This window comes from Scyliorhinus torazame, chromosome 14 (genome assembly GCF_047496885.1).
Source record: "Scyliorhinus torazame isolate Kashiwa2021f chromosome 14, sScyTor2.1, whole genome shotgun sequence".
NCBI lineage: Eukaryota > Metazoa > Chordata > Chondrichthyes > Carcharhiniformes > Scyliorhinidae > Scyliorhinus > Scyliorhinus torazame.
The window spans coordinates 142,065,425-142,083,222 of NC_092720.1; the positions used below are offsets into that span (position 1 = coordinate 142,065,425).

Sequence of the window (17,798 nt, forward strand, 5' to 3'; positions counted from 1 at the left end):
GCATCTGAGTGTTTTGTACGACGGGCTTTGTGCTGAAACCTGATAGAAACCACACGAAACACAGCTGAAAAGATGGTGATCCGATTCAGGCAGCTCATTGTGATGTCAGCACTGCAGCACAATACTGCTGTGTGACTCAGCAGAGACTACTGGAAGGAATTCATTCTTGACAGAACTTGAGGCAGAAATCTAAAGGAGACCAGAGCCCGGGGTAGATAATAACAACCTACCTGAAATCTCCAGACCCCGATATGGTTGGTTGAGATCTTGACCCTTTACAGAATGTTTAGACCAAAGTTGAAAACTCACTGGATTCCGTGGAGAATGTGAACAGTCAGTTTCACAGTTCTCAAAGCCAATTTAAGTGCTGTTCAGGTAAGCCACAAATTAGTTGTTCTCAACCTCGCATGATTAGCTTCAATTGGTATTGGTAGCTCTTGCTAACTAGTCTTTTACAGCCAGGAGAGTTGGGTAAAAAGTCTGATCAACAATAGGGATTCATTGGCAATATTAGTAATCGCATCAAAAGCATTCTGGGCACCTACCTGGATGAGGATATTAGCCTACCTACAGACACTCAACTGAACAGAATCACAATCACTCTAGCAGAAGGGATCTCTGCTTTTCATTCGCTTTCATTAGAGGGGCTCTGTGGGTCTTTGGATTCCTGTGAACCAAAAGCATCAGGGTTATGTGCCAAATACTTCAACAAAATAGCTCAGCTTCGCTGAATTATTGCTGTAGCTTCTCAGAACCTGGAAAAATGAGGGCCAGAGGTTTACGATGGCCCTGGCACTAATATAAACGTTTATAGGAAGATCATATTATTCCAGAAGGCCAAGGAAATGTCAGGATCAAGGTATTTTCGATCATTTGATTTTGAAGTAAAACCTCAAATTAAGCGCTTTGTTAGGCCGAGAGGAAAAACAAACAACTCTTCCTCCATTTTTTTCTGAGTGATTAGAAGTGGTTTAGTCCAGTTCGGCACAATTAAACGTTACAAAATTAAATCACCAACCAAGATCCAACCAGCTAGGCATCTGAGAACATGCTTCGTAAAGATTATAGAACGGTACTCAGAGTACACCTTCCACATCCCCAGTAACCATGGCAACAATTGTCAGCTGGAAATAACCATATGAAGTGGGTCAATGCTTGACAAAATCCAATATATTAGCTGAAGGAAATCTGAAAGGTTGTCATTCATTAGCTGAGTGTCAGGAGTAGCTCACAGCTCGTTTCCCTTCTCAGCGCTTGGCTCAGGTGCTGGGTGGGTGGATTTTCCATCTCTCCTGCATTGTATGTGCTGTATGGAAAGTCGACTTGGTCAGCTGCAGGGGAAGTTATGCAAACGACCAGCCCATCTGCTCAGCACCTTTTGTTTACAGTTTGTTGACCAGACTATCATTCAAACCTCAGAGCCCATTTGTAGCCCATCTAAAGCTGTAATGCTGCTCAGGGTAACTATCGTATTGACCAGGCAGGCAGAACAATAGGAAGGATGAGAAAAAATACTTGCATTTCTATAATGACTTTTAGATCCTCGGGACATTCCAAAGCAATTCCCAGTCAATGAAATACTGTTGAACTGTAGTCACTGCCGTAATGTAATGTAGGAAATGCAACAGCCAATTTTCACACAAATGACAATGATACATATGACCAGATAATTTGTTTGAGTGATGCTTCTCCAGGATTAATTACTGGTCAGGATTCCATTTCAAAGAACAAAGAACAATGCAGCACAGGAATAGGCCCTTGAGCTCTCCAAGCCTGTACTGGCCATGATACCACCCTTGGCCAAAACCCTCAGCACTTCCTCATGCCATATCCCTCTATACCCATCCTATCCAGGTGTTTGTCAAGATACCTTTTAAATGCCGTTAATGTATCTGCTTCCACAACCTCCCCTGACTACGCATTCCAGGCACTCTGTGTAAAACACCTGACTCGCACATCTCCTTTAAACTTTGCCCCACAGACCTTAAACCTATGCCCCCTGGTGACTGACGTCTACCTGAATCATTTGAAAATGCAATCCACCCTCAGTTCTCCACTGGAGTGTCAGCATGAAATTTGTGCTCAAATTACGGGAGCTGGACTCAAACCCACAACCTTTTGACTCTGAGGCAAATACTAGGACTGACGTCAAAACACAGTAGCATTGCTGCTGGCTCCCACAGGTCCCATTCAATTCTTGGGCCAAATTAGGTCATGTAAAACTACTCCTCCCAAAACCCTGGGTCTCCCTGAAACATCACATTGTTTTCAGTTACACTTATCACTCTAATCGACAGAATGTGTAATGTTCCCCAAGTCTGCCCATTCAGACCAATATCCAGTTATATGACAAGCTCATTTGAGAGCCATAACCCAAGCAGAACCTAACAAGATCTGAATTGGATATTGGCATATTGCCACTGATAAGCGATTGTACATACATGTTGTGAGTTCATTTATTAATTCTAGGCAAATGTGAACATACCACATTTGGAGTATTGAGAGAGTGGTTAGGGTGTGGAATGGACTGCCTGCTGTGATAGTGGAGTCGGACACTTTAGCAACTTTTAAGCGGTTATTGGATAGACACATGGAGCACACCAGAATGACAAGGAGTGGGATAGCTTGATCTCGGTTTCGGACAAGGCTCGGCACAACATCGAGGGCCGAAGGGCCTGTTCTGTGCTGTACTGTTCTATGTTCTATGTTCTATATATGGAAATGGATAGAAATCTTGAAGATATCAACAGCCGCGCTGTGTGTGTGTGCTCTGCTCCAGGCCAAAGAGCTACTTAGACTCAATCACATCCCTTAATGTGAGGCCACGCTGATATCCCTTAAAGGCATAATACACCATTCTCCTTTCTTTTTGAAGATACTTTCCTTCTTCCAAAGAAGTAAACCTACTTACTGTTTAGTTACCATTACAGAAGTGTGTAGAACTGATGAGTCTGTGAGTCTTTAAAATGTATAAGTAATCTACTGGTAACCCCAGATGTTGTAATGGTAACCTTGATGGGCGGTTTCTTTAATTGCTCATGGTGATTCTTGGATGTTGCACCTGGTTCCATTTGGGATCTTGTCTTCGGTACAATAGTAGAGTGGTTGTGGAGCTGGAATGGATCTGATTTGTCCTCAGTTCCAACTCATCATTGCGCCTTTGTATGCAATGACTTCATAGGACGTTGGTTCTGAACAAATCCTTACCACCTCTCTGATTTCCACGTACCTTCTGTGGGATCCTGGAAGTGAACTTGTTATCCCAACTGCAAGCTTGGAAATTCCATACCCGTATTTTTATTGCGCATGTTGGTCATCTTCACTTGTCATTTTATAAATGTTTCTGAGACAGTAGAATGGATAAGTGTTGGTACACACTGGTCTGCCAAACACGAGCTCTGCCAGTGATGGAATACTTGATGTGGAGATGCCGGCGTTGGCCTGGGGTGAGCACAGTAAGAAGTTTTACAACACCAGGTTAAAGTCCAACAGGTTTGTTTCGAATCACTAGCTTTCGGAGCATTGATCCTTCCTCAGGTGAATGAGGAAGACGCAGTGCTCCAAAAGCTAGTGATACGAAAAAAAACTGTTGGACTTTAACCTGGTGTTGTAAAACTTATTACAGTGATGGAATAGTTGCACTTAAGACTTTCACTCTCAGCATCTTCCACACTACTGATGTCAGGCTAACTGGTCTATAGATCTCCCTCCCTTTTTAAATAGTGGGATTACATTTTCCACCCTCCAATTTGTAGAACCCGCTCCAGAGTCTATCAAATTTTCGAAGATGACCACCAATGCATCCATAATTCCTGGGCCACTTCCTTTAATACTCTGGAATGTAGATTATCAGGCCCTGGTGATTTTTCAGCCTTTGACCCCATTCATTTCCTCAGCATCATTTCCTTACGAATACTGATTTCCTTCTATTTCACCCTCTCACTCGGCCCTCATTCCCTCATATTTGAGGAAAGTTATTTGTGCATTCTTTGTGAAGATAGAAACAAAGTATGTGTTCAATTCTTCTGAATTTTCTTTGTTTCCTGTTACAATTTCCCCAGCCTCTGACTGTAAGGTTTCTTGCTTCACAAATTTATAGAAGCTTTTATGATCAGTTTCTATGTTCCCTGGAATTTTACTTTTGAACTCTATTTTCCCTCTCTTGATCAAACTTCTTGTCCTCTTTTTGCTGCATTCTGAACTATTTCCAATCCTCAGACTTGCTGCTTTTTCTGTCAATTTTATGTCTCCTGCTTGGATTTAATATAAAGAACAAAGAAAAGTACAGCACAGGCCCACCAAGCCTGCGCCGACCATACTGCCCGTCTAAACTAAAATCTTCTATACTTCCGGGATCCGTATCCCTCTATTCCCATCCTATTCATGTATTTGTCAAGATGCCCCTTAAACGTCACTATTGGGAGCAGTGAGCTGTAAAATCCCGCATTCCAATCCAATGGAGCTGAGTTAATGGTGTAGTGGACCAGAAAAGAGCCTGCATTTGTGTTTTTAAAAAATATCTCTATAGTTGCCCCCCCCCCCCATCTCCCTTCATCTTTCGCTCGCTTTAGTGTCTCAATCCCTCTATCCCTGTGTTTCTCTCCCCCATCTCTCTCAGTTAACTTTCCCACCCACCAACCAGACTGTAAAACAGTTGCAGAGAAAACGTGCATATTTATTTCCCTAATGTTCCCTAATTTCTGTTGTAAGCCATGGTTGAGCCACCTTTCCTCTTTTATTTTTGTGCCAGACAGGAATGAATAATTGTTGTAATTCATGCACACATTCTTTAAATATAAACCATTGACTATCCACTGTCAATCCCTTTAGTAATCTTTGCCAATTCATGCCTCATACCTCCATAGTTCCCTTTATTTAGATTAAGGACCCGAGTTTCACATTTGGCTACTTCACTGTCCACCTTACTGAAGAATGAAATCAGATTATGGTCACTCTTCCTCAAGAGACCCTGCACCACAAGATTGTTAATTAATCTTTTCTCATTACACAGTACCCAATCTAGAACTGTCTGTTCTCTGGTTGGTTCCTCAATGTATTGGCCTAAAATAAAATCACATACATACTCTGGGGATTCCTCCTGCACTACACCATTGCTTGTTTGGTTTGTCCAATCTATTTGTAAATTAAAGTCATCCATGATTACAGTTGTACCTTTATTGCATGCATCTCTGATTTCCTGTTTAATACCTTTCCTTATATCTCCACTACTGTTTGGGCATCCATAGGCAATACTCAACACTTTTTTTGCCTCTTGATGTTTCTTATTTCCACCCAAACAGATTCCACAGCATGATGCTTCGAGCTCATATCCTTCCTCTCTATTACATTGATTTCCTCCTTTACTAACAATGCTACCCCCCACCTCCTTTCTCTTTTTGTCTGTCTGGACATCTTCAAAGATAATTCTTATTTTGAGTTGGCATGCTTTCATATTTTATATTTTAATTGGATCATGGCAGGCATTGGAATAAATAGAACCATGGAAATTGATCTGCTGCACATTGGCACATTTTAAACTGTTAAATACCAATCCTTCATTGCACGATGCTTGTATCAATAGGTACAGATGTTTTTGCTTTGTTCTTCCCACAACAGCTTTGTTGTTGGCAATACGGATGTATCCTGGTACAGTTAATGTAATGCAGTCCATGTGAGCTTGAAATAGATCCTGGATAACAGCCTGAAAAGAAATCATTGAAAACAGTATTATCTGAATGGGGTACGCATTATAGCATGCTCTTGGCACCTCTCCACGAGATGAACTGACCAGTAGCCATGTTTGGAATCAAGCTTCAAGAAAAAGTTTGCAGCTGCAAATCTCAGATTTAATTCTTTTCTAATGTGGACATTTTGTAAGGATAATATTTCAAAGCTGCAGTTTAATGATGCAGATTGAGGCATACTCTGAATGGTCCCTCCTTCTTTATGACACGTGATTGAGTTGCACCAGTGTCACGGAAAAAACTAGCCAAAATGTCGAGGTTTCGCAAAGGTCTTTTATTATAACACGAAGTTCGTGGAGGGAGTTAGAGTGACCACCGTCCTTCTAATTGTCCCCACCTTACAAGAGTATAGCAGTACTTTATATGGTTTAATAAGCAATATTATGGAAAAACGAGGCATTCCTTTGATAAGCCCAGACACAGAAAAGCGAGCAGTGTTAAACAACAGGCCTTGAATTCCCAGCCTAAGGACAATAATAATCGTCTACTCTCTGCAAAATGTGCAGCTGTGCACTTGTTTACATAGTCTGGCCTTCTGCAGAACTTCTTGACTGAAATAAAGCTAATATATCCATAATGCTTTGCCAAATGCCTATTGCCATGAAATATAGTCAAGCAGCCAGGTAAGAAGGAGTACAGGGTATTAAGCCAACTAATCCGACAACTAAAGTTCCTTCTACAATTCCCTCCTTGTTGATTATATGATCAACACATTGTTAGTACATCACAGTGTCCTCAGCAGCAAAGGGTGGGTTAAAATGTACGGGGAATGGGCGTATGATAGACACCTGTTTGTTATGTGGCTGGGACCATGGAGGCAAAGCTGACATCCCTGCCCCCATGCCCTGACAACATCCCGAGCAACATTTAAACAGTAACCATACGACAATCAGGATTACAATAATGATTATAATCCAAAAATCCAAATCACATCCCTCTGTCCTAATGTTCCCAACCACCTAAAGCCAAAGTCCCATCCCTCATCCTCATGCAACTGTGCCACCTCTCGACGAATGTGATCCACCAGGTTATCAATTTTCTCTGAGTTATCAGGGATGTATGTGCAGCAGTCACTGCCAATCAGGGCACAAGTACCTCCCTTCTCTGCTAACAAGAAATCAAGGGCCATCCTATTCTGTAGGGCAACTGCTCTTATAGCAACCATCTCAGTCTCTATTTGGTGAACAGCTTCCGCAGTGTCATTAGCTACCTGCTCAAGGATGTCTCTTAATTCGCGTAGTTCGTATGTATTAGCGGCTATTCCTAATGGTAGTATCATTATTCCCAGCATTTGTGCCCATGTCATAACACTGCGTGTCGTCCTGTGATGGGGATGGTCCTTTAGTTGTTGGACATGATGTACATAAGGGACTACGTATCCCAAATAGCAGGAGCCCTCCCAATTTTCTGGTAACCACAGATAAAGTATGTGCCGTTATATGCGGTCAGGTTTCCTCTACTATCAGTCATCATTAGTCTAATCGGATCCCCTCCCCAGGGGCCTCCATTAGTACGATTTTCAACCGCTGACCAGTCAAAGATGAATAGCCCTTTAACTGTAAGGCGGGGCATAGGGGGTTGCCAATTCAAGGTCTGGTCGCACTGACTTGTGCCGATTGGGTAGGTCCCATATGTTTTATGTTTCCTAAAGCATATGCTACCTTTTGGGACTCCAGTATAATTGGGTAGGATCAAACAGGGCGGCTGGCATGTCACATTAAATCTAGGCCCCTACCATTCCTCAAATCTATTCATATCGTATCCAGCTAATCTCCAATCGAACATATTCTGTGTATCTTCTCCACGTCCTGTACTATTTTGTCTTAGAGCCCATTCTGCTATCTCTTTACTGGCGAATGGAATAGGTCGCACAGGGAAGCCCTCCTCCAAGCATCTGGATTTATTTACCCTCTCTGCATATGAGTGGGACATGTATATCAAGGTGTTAGTGTTCAGTTTACCCTCGACATGATGTTGGATTAGTATGATAATATAAAAACATCAACGCCGTCATTCTCTTCAGGTTAGCGTTTCGCTAGTACTCGCAAAGTTCCGTATGATGTAGTTTACACCGAGTTGCGTGGATCCTATCTGGCTTTTCTTTTACTTTAACGGCTGTTCGGGTTGTTAGCAGCACTTGGTCAGGTCCTTTCCACCTAGGAGAAAAATAATCTTTGTTTAGTGCTTTCACATATACTAGATCTCCAGGTTTAAAGGGTGTGTATTTCCCTCTTTTGGATGCATCTGAGCCTGTTGCACCTTTTCATGTTTTTTTAATTAATTTATTTTTTCAGCGGTTTCACACATGGCCTGGGCATGCTTTAGTGATGCCTCATCTGCCCATATTAAGGCTACTGCCGCTGGAGTCATTGGGGGTTTAGTTCCAGTTGTCGTGGGACGTTCCATTAATATTTCATACGGGGTTAAACCCGTATTACGATTTCTCTGATTTTGCAGTGCATACATTACTATGGGTATGGCATCTGGCCATGGCAGCCCATTTTGTTGACACACTTTTGTAATTGCAGTTTTAATTATTCCATCCGCCCTTTCCACCATTCCTGAGGATTGTGGCTGATAATGGATATGCAATTTCCAATCAAATCCCGTGGCTTCTGTTCGGGCTTTGGTCAATTTGCTCGTGAAATGAGTTCCCCTGTCACTGTTAATACCCATCGGTATTCCAAACCTAGGTATTATTTCTTTCAATATAATATTTACAACTGTTCTAGCATCATCTCTTTTGGTCGGAAAAGCCTCTACCCAAAAACATGTCCACTATCACCAGCATGTATTTGAATCCCTTAGCCATTGGCATGTGTACAAAATCGACTTGCAAATTTTCAAAAGGCATTTTGGGTTGTGGGAGGTGATCAAAGACAGCGGGTGTTTTGCCCCGATTATTCCTCTGACAAATCATACATGTGCGGGCTACTTTTTAAATTGTTCCCGTAATACCTGGGGCATACCATTGTTGACATATTGCATGTGTCATCCCTTCTTTGCCGACATGAGCCTGTCCATGGGAAAGGCGGCATAGTGGCAAAAACAAACTTCTGGGGCATACTGCGCGGGTATCGGGGTGGACCCAGATCTAATGGCTGTTTCGGTAGCAACCGGCTTTGAGCCAAGAGCGATGCTCCTGTGGGAGGCTTGCTCCTGTGCCTGCTTTAACTTTGGTTCTGTTATAATGGACGGAAGTTCCACTGCAGCAGCTTGCAGTCGGGGCTGTTTTTTTTTAGCTACTTCCTTAGCTATTTTATCAGCAAATCTGTTTCCCCTGGAGATTTCATCGTCTGCGGTAGTGTGCGTTTCACACTTTAATACAGCTATTTTGCTGGGCAGCTGAACAGCATCTAATAAATTTAAAACCAATTTAGCATGTTTAATAGGTTGGCCTGAGGAAGTTATGAACCCCCTGTTTTTCCATAGTTAGCCAAAATCGTGTACTACCCCAAAAGCGTATCGAGAATCAGTGTAAATGTTGACTGTCTTACTCTTTGCTAGAATACATGCCCGAGTAAGCACAAATAATTCAGCCGCTTGGGCAGACGTTCCCGAAGGCAGAGCAAACGTTTCCACTATCTCGAATGGAGTTACTATTGCATAGCCGGCCAGGAGGGTTGTATCATTTGGTCGGTTCGCGGACCCATCAGTAAAAAAAATGATGTCTGGATTTTCAAGTGGGTGACTCAATAAATCAGGGCGAGGGGTTGTGGTGGCTTCAACCAATTGTACACAGTCATGATGAAACAAATGTTCTTCATCCGAGGGCGCGGGTAAGAGTGTAGCAGGGTTGACAGCTGGTGCTCGCTTGTAGACAAAGTTAGTCTTAGAGAGAAGGATTACCTCGTACCCAGTGCGCCGAGACGCAGAAAAATGCTGCGTTGCAGATTAATTAAGCAGGAGCAAAACAGAGTGAGGAACCAATACTGTACACGGGTGGTCGAGTACAAGGGGTACTGATTTTTCTACTATGGCGGCCGTGGCTGCTACTGCTCTTAAGCAACTTGGCATACCCTTCACAGCACATAGGGCCACCGAGTAATAGGCAAGGGGTCTTTTCCCTCCTCAATGCTCTTGCACCAGGACCCCTGTTGCAAATCCCCCTGCTTCATTCAAATAAATAGTAAAGGGTTTGCTGAAATTAGGAAGTCCCAAGGCAGGGGCGCTAATCATGGCTTGTTTCAAATTACAAAATGCTTGCTCCCTCTCTGGGATCCAGTAACAACTGAAGGGGCATCCTGTAGGGTAGCCTTTCGCAATACTGTCCATCTCTCTATAGTCCGGGATCTACTGCCTGCAATAGCCCACCATTCCGAGGAAGATAAGGGTCTCCTTTTTTGTACGCGGAGTTGGAACCCTTGCGACAGCCTGTACGCTTTCAGACCCAAGCCTCCGCTGTCCTTGCTGAAGCTGAAATCCCAAATACTGAACTGTCTTCTGACAGAATTGCAGCTTGTCCATTGAGACCCTATGCCCTCTTTCTGCCAGATGTGATAATAACAAAACTAGCCCTCCCTTTGAGGCTATCAATAAATTGCCATCATATTGAGGGACTGTTGAGCCTGCAGAGAACTGGCACTCGTCCAAGTTTCTTTTAATACTGTTAATTCCGATATGTAAAGGCAAATAGATGTTGACTTTCCGGGTGCAATGGTATGGAGAAAAAGGCTGAGAAAGTATCCGTTGTTGATGGTATAGAAGACAAAATGACATTTGTGTCCGGCGCCAATGGAGCAATCGTGATAACAGTTTTATTGATGGCTCTAAGATCTTGCACAAACCACCACTCATTGGGTCTTCCTGTCTTTGGAATGGGGAGTATATGGGTGTTACAGGGGCTTTGTGTTCTCTTCAGCACCCCTTGCTGTAATAGTGCATTGATCACTCCCGCTATCTCTTTTTCTGCTTCCGGTGCCAACCTGTATAGTTTTAAGCAGGGCAGGGCAACGATCTTCTGTAACTGCACCCTATGCACTGGGGCAGAATGTACTTTTCCAATATGATTTTTATGTTGGGCCCATAGATGTGCCAGTACCTGGGCCAGGATTGAAGGGAGTAAATGATGGCTCTCTCGGGGAGGTTGTTGTCTTTCAAATGTAGCGGGCCATTGCTCCTCTTTCCAAGTCACTTTGCCCTCCTGTTTGCCACAAAATTCTATCAGGCAATTTTGTCCGTCCATTTCATTATAAATCCCATGTATTACTTTTTTCCTTTGGCCTCTTTGATCACTTCTCCTATTTGCTTTGCCTTAGCGGGATGTCTTACGGCCAATCTTAAATGGGGTTCTGAAGTTAAACCCATCCTAAAAAGGTCCCTCTGACTATAGGTCAACTGTACTAACATTCCTAATCCCACAACACCGAAAAATAAAAATGGGGTGACATGCAATGTTGTCTGCTTCCCTAGGTGACATTGTGTTTATAAATTGTATGCGTGCTCATCCTCACGAGCATACCAAGCCGTGCAATGGGTCACTAGATTCTCTCATCTGGACTAACAAGTGTTTTAATAGCTGTACCCAAGGATCATTAATCTTTTGTAAGACTTCCTGCAGTTTAAAAATTTTTTTTTAACAGTGGTACTGTCAGGGTTAACGTTCAGCTGCCAGCATGGAACACAGGCACAGAGCGATCGGGCGCAGCCTCAGAAGTTATTACATTTTTCAGCTGGTGAGCTCGTATTTGAGACAGTTCTATAAATATTCCTTTGTTAGTGCAATGAATTATTGCCCCTAATTTGCAGAGGGTCTGCCTGCCAAGCAGAGGGAGGGGCGTAGTTTTTGAAATAATCATAGTATCGACCAAGGGGATATCGTCAATTTCCAGGTTAGTCGGGCGTGATAATGGCTCAGTCATGGGAATGCTGGCTACTCCCGCAGTGACAATAGAGGACTCACCTGGTGTTAATTCCATGGAGGGGGGCACAGACGACATAGTAGCGCCGATATTGACCAGAAGGTCCACATAATGATCTCCTATTTTAACCGTTGTCATGGGTTCGTCTCTTACTGAGTTGGACAGTCTGATCATAGCCGCCTGTATCACCTTTTCTCCGTGGCACCCCTATTGGTTTTGGTTAGGGTTCGGGTCAGTGTACGTAAATGGAGGCGGGGGAGGGGGCATGTCTCCGAGTGGGGCGCATCCTTCCTGGAGATTAAAGTTACAATCACGAGCCCAATGTCCCTTTGCCCCACATCGCCTACATTGATCCTGGGATCTATCTCTTCCTTGCCACTGTCCTCTGCCTCTACCCCTACCTCTCTGCCCCCTACTGGCCAGCTGACCACGACCGTGCCCACCCTTTCCTTGGTAGAATTGCCCTGTGATTCTAGGCTTTTGATCTTTGGGGGCCATGAACAGTCCTTCCCGGTCCATGTTCACCAAGGAGGTAACCACTGTCAAAGAACAAAGAACAAAGAAATGTACAGCACAGGAACAGGCCCTTCGGCCCTCCAAGCCCGTGCCGACCATACTGCCCGACTAAACTACAATCTTCTACACTTCCTGGGTCCGTATCCTTCTATTCCCATCCTATTCATATATTTGTCAAGATGCCCCTTAAATGTCCCTGCTTCCACTACCTCCTCCGGTAGCGAGTTCCAGGTACCCACTACCCTCTGCGTAAAAAACTTGCCTCGTACATCTACTCTAAACCTTGCCCCTCTCACCTTAAACCTATGCCCCCTAGTAATTGACCCCTCTACCCTGGGGAAAAGCCTCTGACTATCCACTCTGTCTATGCCCCTCATAATTTTGTATACCTCTATCAGGTCGCCCCTCAACCTCCTTCGTTCCAGTGAGAACAAACCGAGTTTATTCAACCGCTCCTCATAGCTTATGCCCTCCATACCAGGCAACATTCTGGTAAATCTCTTCTGCACCCTCTCTAAAGCCTCCACATCCTTCTGGTAGTGTGGCGACCAGAATTGAACACTATACTCCAAGTGTGGCCTAACTAAGGTTCTATACAGCTGCAACATGACTTGCCAATTCTTATACTCAATGCCCCGGCCAATGAAGGCAAGCATGCCGTATGCCTTCTTGACTACCTTCTCCACCTGTGTTGCCCCTTTCAATGACCTGTGGACCTGTACTCCTAGATCTCTTTGACTTTCAATACTCTTGAGGGTTCTACCATTCACTGTATATTCCCTACCTGCATTAGACCTTCCAAAATGCATTACCTCACATTTGTCTGGATTAAACTCCATCTGCCATCTCTCCGCCCAAGTCTCCAGACAATCTAAATCCTGCTGTATCCTCAGACAGTCCTCATCGCTATCCGCAATTCCACCAACCTTTGTGTCGTCTGCAAACTTACGAATCAGACCAGTTACATTTTCCTCCAAATCATTTATATATACTACAAAGAGCAAAGGTCCCAGCACTGATCCCTGTGGAACACCACTGGTCACAGCCCTCCAATTAGAAAAGCATCCCTCCATTGCTACCCTCTGCCTTCTATGGCCTAGCCAGTTCTGTATCCACCTTGCCAGTTCACCCCTGATCCCGTGTGACTTCACCTTTTGTACTAGTCTACCATGAGGGACCTTGTCAAAGGCCTTACTGAAGTCCATATAGACAACATCTACTGCCCTACCTGCATCAATCATCTTAGTGACCTCCTCAAAAAACTCTATCAAGTTAGTGAGACACGACCTCCCCTTCACAAAACCGTGCTGCCTCTCACTAATACGTCCATTTGCTTCCAAATGAGAGTAGATCCTGTCTCTAAGAATTCTCTCCAGTAATTTCCCTACCACTGACGTAAGGCTCACCGGCCTGTAGTTCCCGGGATTATCCTTGCTACCCTTCTTAAACAGAGGAACAACATTGGCTATTCTCCAGTCCTCCGGGACATCCCCTGAAGACAGCGAGGATCCAAAGATTTCTGTCAAGGCCTCAGCAATTTCCTCTCCAGCCTCCTTCAGTATTCTGGGGTAGATCCCATCAGGCCCTGGGGACTTATCTACCTTAATATTTTTTAAGACACCCAACACCTCGTCTTTTTGGATCACAATGTGACCCAGGCTATCTACACCCCCTTCTCCAGACTCAACATCTACCAATTCCTTCTCTTTGGTGAATACTGATGCAAAGTATTCATTTAGTACCTCGCCCATTTCCTCTGGCTCCACACATAGATTCCCTTGCCTATCCTTCAGTGGGCCAACCCTTTCCCTGGCTACCCTCTTGCTTTTTATGTACGTGTAAAAAGCCTTGGGATTTTCCTTAACCCTATTTGCTAATGACTTTTCGTGACCCCTTCTAGCCCTCCTGACTCCTTGCTTAAGTTCCTTCCTACTTTCCTTATATGCCACACAGGCTTCGTCTGTTCCCAGCGTTTTAGCCCTGACAAATGCCTCCTTTTTCTTTTTGACGAGGCCTACAATATCACTCGTCATCCAAGGTTCCCGAAAATTGCCGTATTTATCTTTCTTCCTCACAGGAACATGCCGGTCCTGTATTCCTTTCAACTGACACTTGAAAGCCTCCCACATGTCAGATGTTGATTTGCCCTCAAACATCCGCCCCCAATCTATGTTCTTCAGTTCCCGCTTAATATTGTTATAATTAGCCTTCCCCCAATTTAGCACATTCATCCTCGGACCACTCTTATCCTTGTCCACCAGTACTTTAAAACTTACTGAATTGTGGTCACTGTTACCGAAATGCTCCCCTACTGAAACATCTACCACCTGGACGGGCTCATTCCCCAATACCAGGTCCAGTACCGCCCCTTCCCTAGCTGGACTGTTTACATATTGTTTTAAGAAGCCCTCCTGGATGCTCCTTACAAACTCCGCCCCGTCTAAGCCCCTGGCACTAAGTGAGTCCCAGTCAATATTGGGGAAGTTGAAGTCTCCCATCACCACAACCCTGTTGTTTTTACTCTTTTCCAAAATCTGTCTACCTATCTGCTCCTCTATCTCCCGCTGGCTGTTGGGAGGCCTGTAGTATACCCCCAACATTGTGACTGCACCCTTCTTATTCCTGATCTCTACCCATATAGCCTCACTGCCCTCTGAGGTGTCCTCTCGCAGTATAGCTGTGATATTCTCCCGAACAAGTAGCGCAACTCCACCTCCCCTTTTACATCCCCCTCTATCCCACCTGAAACATCTAAATCCTGGAACGTTTAGCTGCCAATCCTGCCCTTCCCTCAACCAGGTCTCTGTAATGGCAACAACATCATAGTTCCAAGTAGTAATCCAAGCTCTAAGTTCATCTGCCTTACCCGTAATGCTCCTTGCATTAAAACATATGCACTTCAGGCCACCAGACCCGCTGTGTTCAGCAACTTCTCCCCGTCTGCTCTGCCTCAGAGCCACACTGTCCCTATTCCCTAGTTCTCCCTCAATGCTCTCACCTACTGACCTACTGCTCCCATGCCCACCCCCCTGCCATACTAGTTTAAACCCTCCCGTGTGACACTAGCAAACCTCACGGCCAGGATATTTATGCCTCTCCGGTTTAGATGCAACCCGTCCTTCTTATACAGGTCACACCTGCCCCGGAAGAGCTCCCAGTGGTCCAGATAATGGAAACCCTCCCTCCTACACCAGCTGTTTAGCCACGTGTTTATCTGCTCTATCTTCCTATTTCTAGCCTCACTGGCACGTGGCACAGGGAGTAATCCCGAGATTACAACCCTCGAGGTCCTGACTTTTATCTTTCTGCCTAGCTCCCTGAACTCCTGCTGCAGGACCTCATGCCCCTTCCTGCCTATGTCGTTAGTACCAATATGTACAACGACCTCTGCCTGTTTGCCCTCCCCCTTGAGGATTCCCTCTACCCGTTCGGAGACATCCTGGACCCTGGCACCAGGGAGGCAACATACCATCCTGGAGTCTCTTTCACGTCCACAGAAGCGCCTGTCTGTGCCCCTGACTATAGAGTCCCCTATTACTATTACTCTTCTGCGCTTTGACCCTCCCTTCTGAACATCAGAGCCAGCCGTGGTGCCACTGCTCTGGCTGCTGCTGTTTTCCCCTGATAGGCTATCCCCCCCGACAGTATCCAAAGGGGTATACCTGTTCGAGAGGGGGACAACCACAGGGGATTCCTGCACTGACTGCCTGCCCTTTCTGGTGGTCACCCATTTCTCTGCCTGCACCTTGGGTGTGACCACATTTACATGCCGTCCATGGCTGTGTTTGCCAGGTGAGATTAATCAATTTGTAACTTTGTGCATGCTCTGGTAGCATGCAATTCAATAATGTCTGCACCTTCCTGGGGGTTAAATGCTCCTTGGCCCCTTGCATGATAGCCTCTCTCCCTCTATTTGCTCACCAGTGTTCGAGGGACTCATTTCCTTCATTTAAATGAGCATCATTGTAAGCCCAGTCCCCGTTTATTACCAGGTGGGACCGTGATTCTGTCTTTTAAAGCAGGCCAAGATGCACCATAAGAGTATTTTAAAAGCAGCAAAACATCTCCTGGGAGGAGGCTATAAATAGCACACATTTAAGTCAATTTCCAATGATTGATTTTATAGGCATTAGCTATTCTTAGAGACGTATATTTTTTCTTTGTCAATTCAGAAAAGATCAACTGTCTGCTGAAATGGTTAATGTTTCCTGCAGAATCTAAGGGGCGGAGAACTTGGCATGATGCCATTTACGTTTTTTCACGTAATCTAAAAACTTATTCATATTCAATTACTTTTATTCGTAACGGCACTTTCTTTCTTGTAAACTGATCGTAATTTCCAATGTTTCCGTTCATTAGAGAAATCTCAACAAAAATCACTTAAGTTATAATCTCTGACGCACAAAGATAGACGATAAAAAATACAACCCACTTCATGCTTTGACTAAAATTAATTGGTTAAACAAAACACACAGATTCTCACAGCTCACAAATATCACAGTTAACCATTAGCCTTATCTCACGGCTACAGAAAATCTGAATTCCCTTTCTGCCCAGGAACTCATCTGTTACGCTTTTACCTTAATCTTTTATTTACTTTTACTCCCCTGTTTTTTTTTTCCAAAAGGGGGTCAACTTCATTAGATTTCTATGCGGGACATATAGGTTTTCCAACCTCATTTCGCTGCTTTGCGATTGTTTCTTTTCATTTTCTTACTCATTTTGACTCCCTTATTTGTCCTCGTTAAGGAGTTCACCTTCTTTCTCGCTCCGGATATCTTTACCGAGGCTTTGGGACGACCTGTGAGGGAGCGGCGAGTTTAGTGCTCATCGTTCCTTCTGCAAAATACTTTAGAACATATGTATAACAATAACAACAACCGCGGAAATCGGTAATCATCTACAAATACTACAGGGAGCGCACACCAGTGTTTATCCTTTCAAGAACCTAAGTCTTTAAAAAAAAATTTTAGTCTCTAAGGCACCTTTTTCTTCCGATGCAGCTATCATTAATTTATTAATTAAGATAACTTTCCTAGCATGAGTCACTGGCCAGTAATTAAGGCTGCCGAGCCGCAGACCCCCCTGGGGTCAGCTGGGGTCGCGCTATGGCTCTCTCCCTTTCAGCTGAGAGAGTCCTGTTTAGAGATCTGTTTCGGGGTTCGCTTCCCGTTAAATTAGGGAAACTGCACGACTACGCCAATTGTCACGGAAAAAACTAGCCAAAACTTTGAGGTTTCGCAAAGGTCTTTTATTATAACACGAAGTTCGTGGAGGGAGTTCGAGTGACCACCGTCCATCTAATTGTCCCCACCTTGCAAGAGTATAGCAATACTTTATATGGTTTAATAACCAATATTATGGAAAAACGAGGCATTCCTTTGATGAGCCCAGACAGAGAAAAGGGAGCAGAGTTAAACAACAGGTCTTGAATTCCCAGCCTAAGGACAATAATAATCGTCTACTCTCAGCAAAATGTGCAGCTGTGCACTTGTTTACATAGTCTGGCCTTCTGCCTATTACATGCAGAACTTCTTGACTGAAATAAAGCTAATATATCCATAATGCTTTGCCAAATGCCTATTGCCATGGAATATAGTCAAGCAGCCAGGTAAGAAGGAGTACAGGGTATCAAGGCAACTAATCCGACAACTAAAGTTCCTTCTACAACCAGTCT

The 17,798-nt window shown here is 44.2% G+C and overlaps 1 protein-coding gene across 8 annotated transcripts in view; it reads left to right on the plus strand.

Annotated features, from left to right (window-relative positions):
• Nucleotides 1-204: 204 nt before the first annotated feature.
• The window catches only part of LOC140390078 (kyphoscoliosis peptidase-like), a 930,728-nt gene continuing 913,134 nt past the window's right edge, over nt 205-17,798 (plus strand). For all 8 annotated transcript variants that reach the window (XM_072474955.1, XM_072474961.1, XM_072474960.1 and 5 more), the window contains exon 1: nt 205-375. The gene's annotated coding sequence lies outside the window, so the exon portion shown is untranslated. The remainder of the gene's footprint in view (nt 376-17,798) is intronic.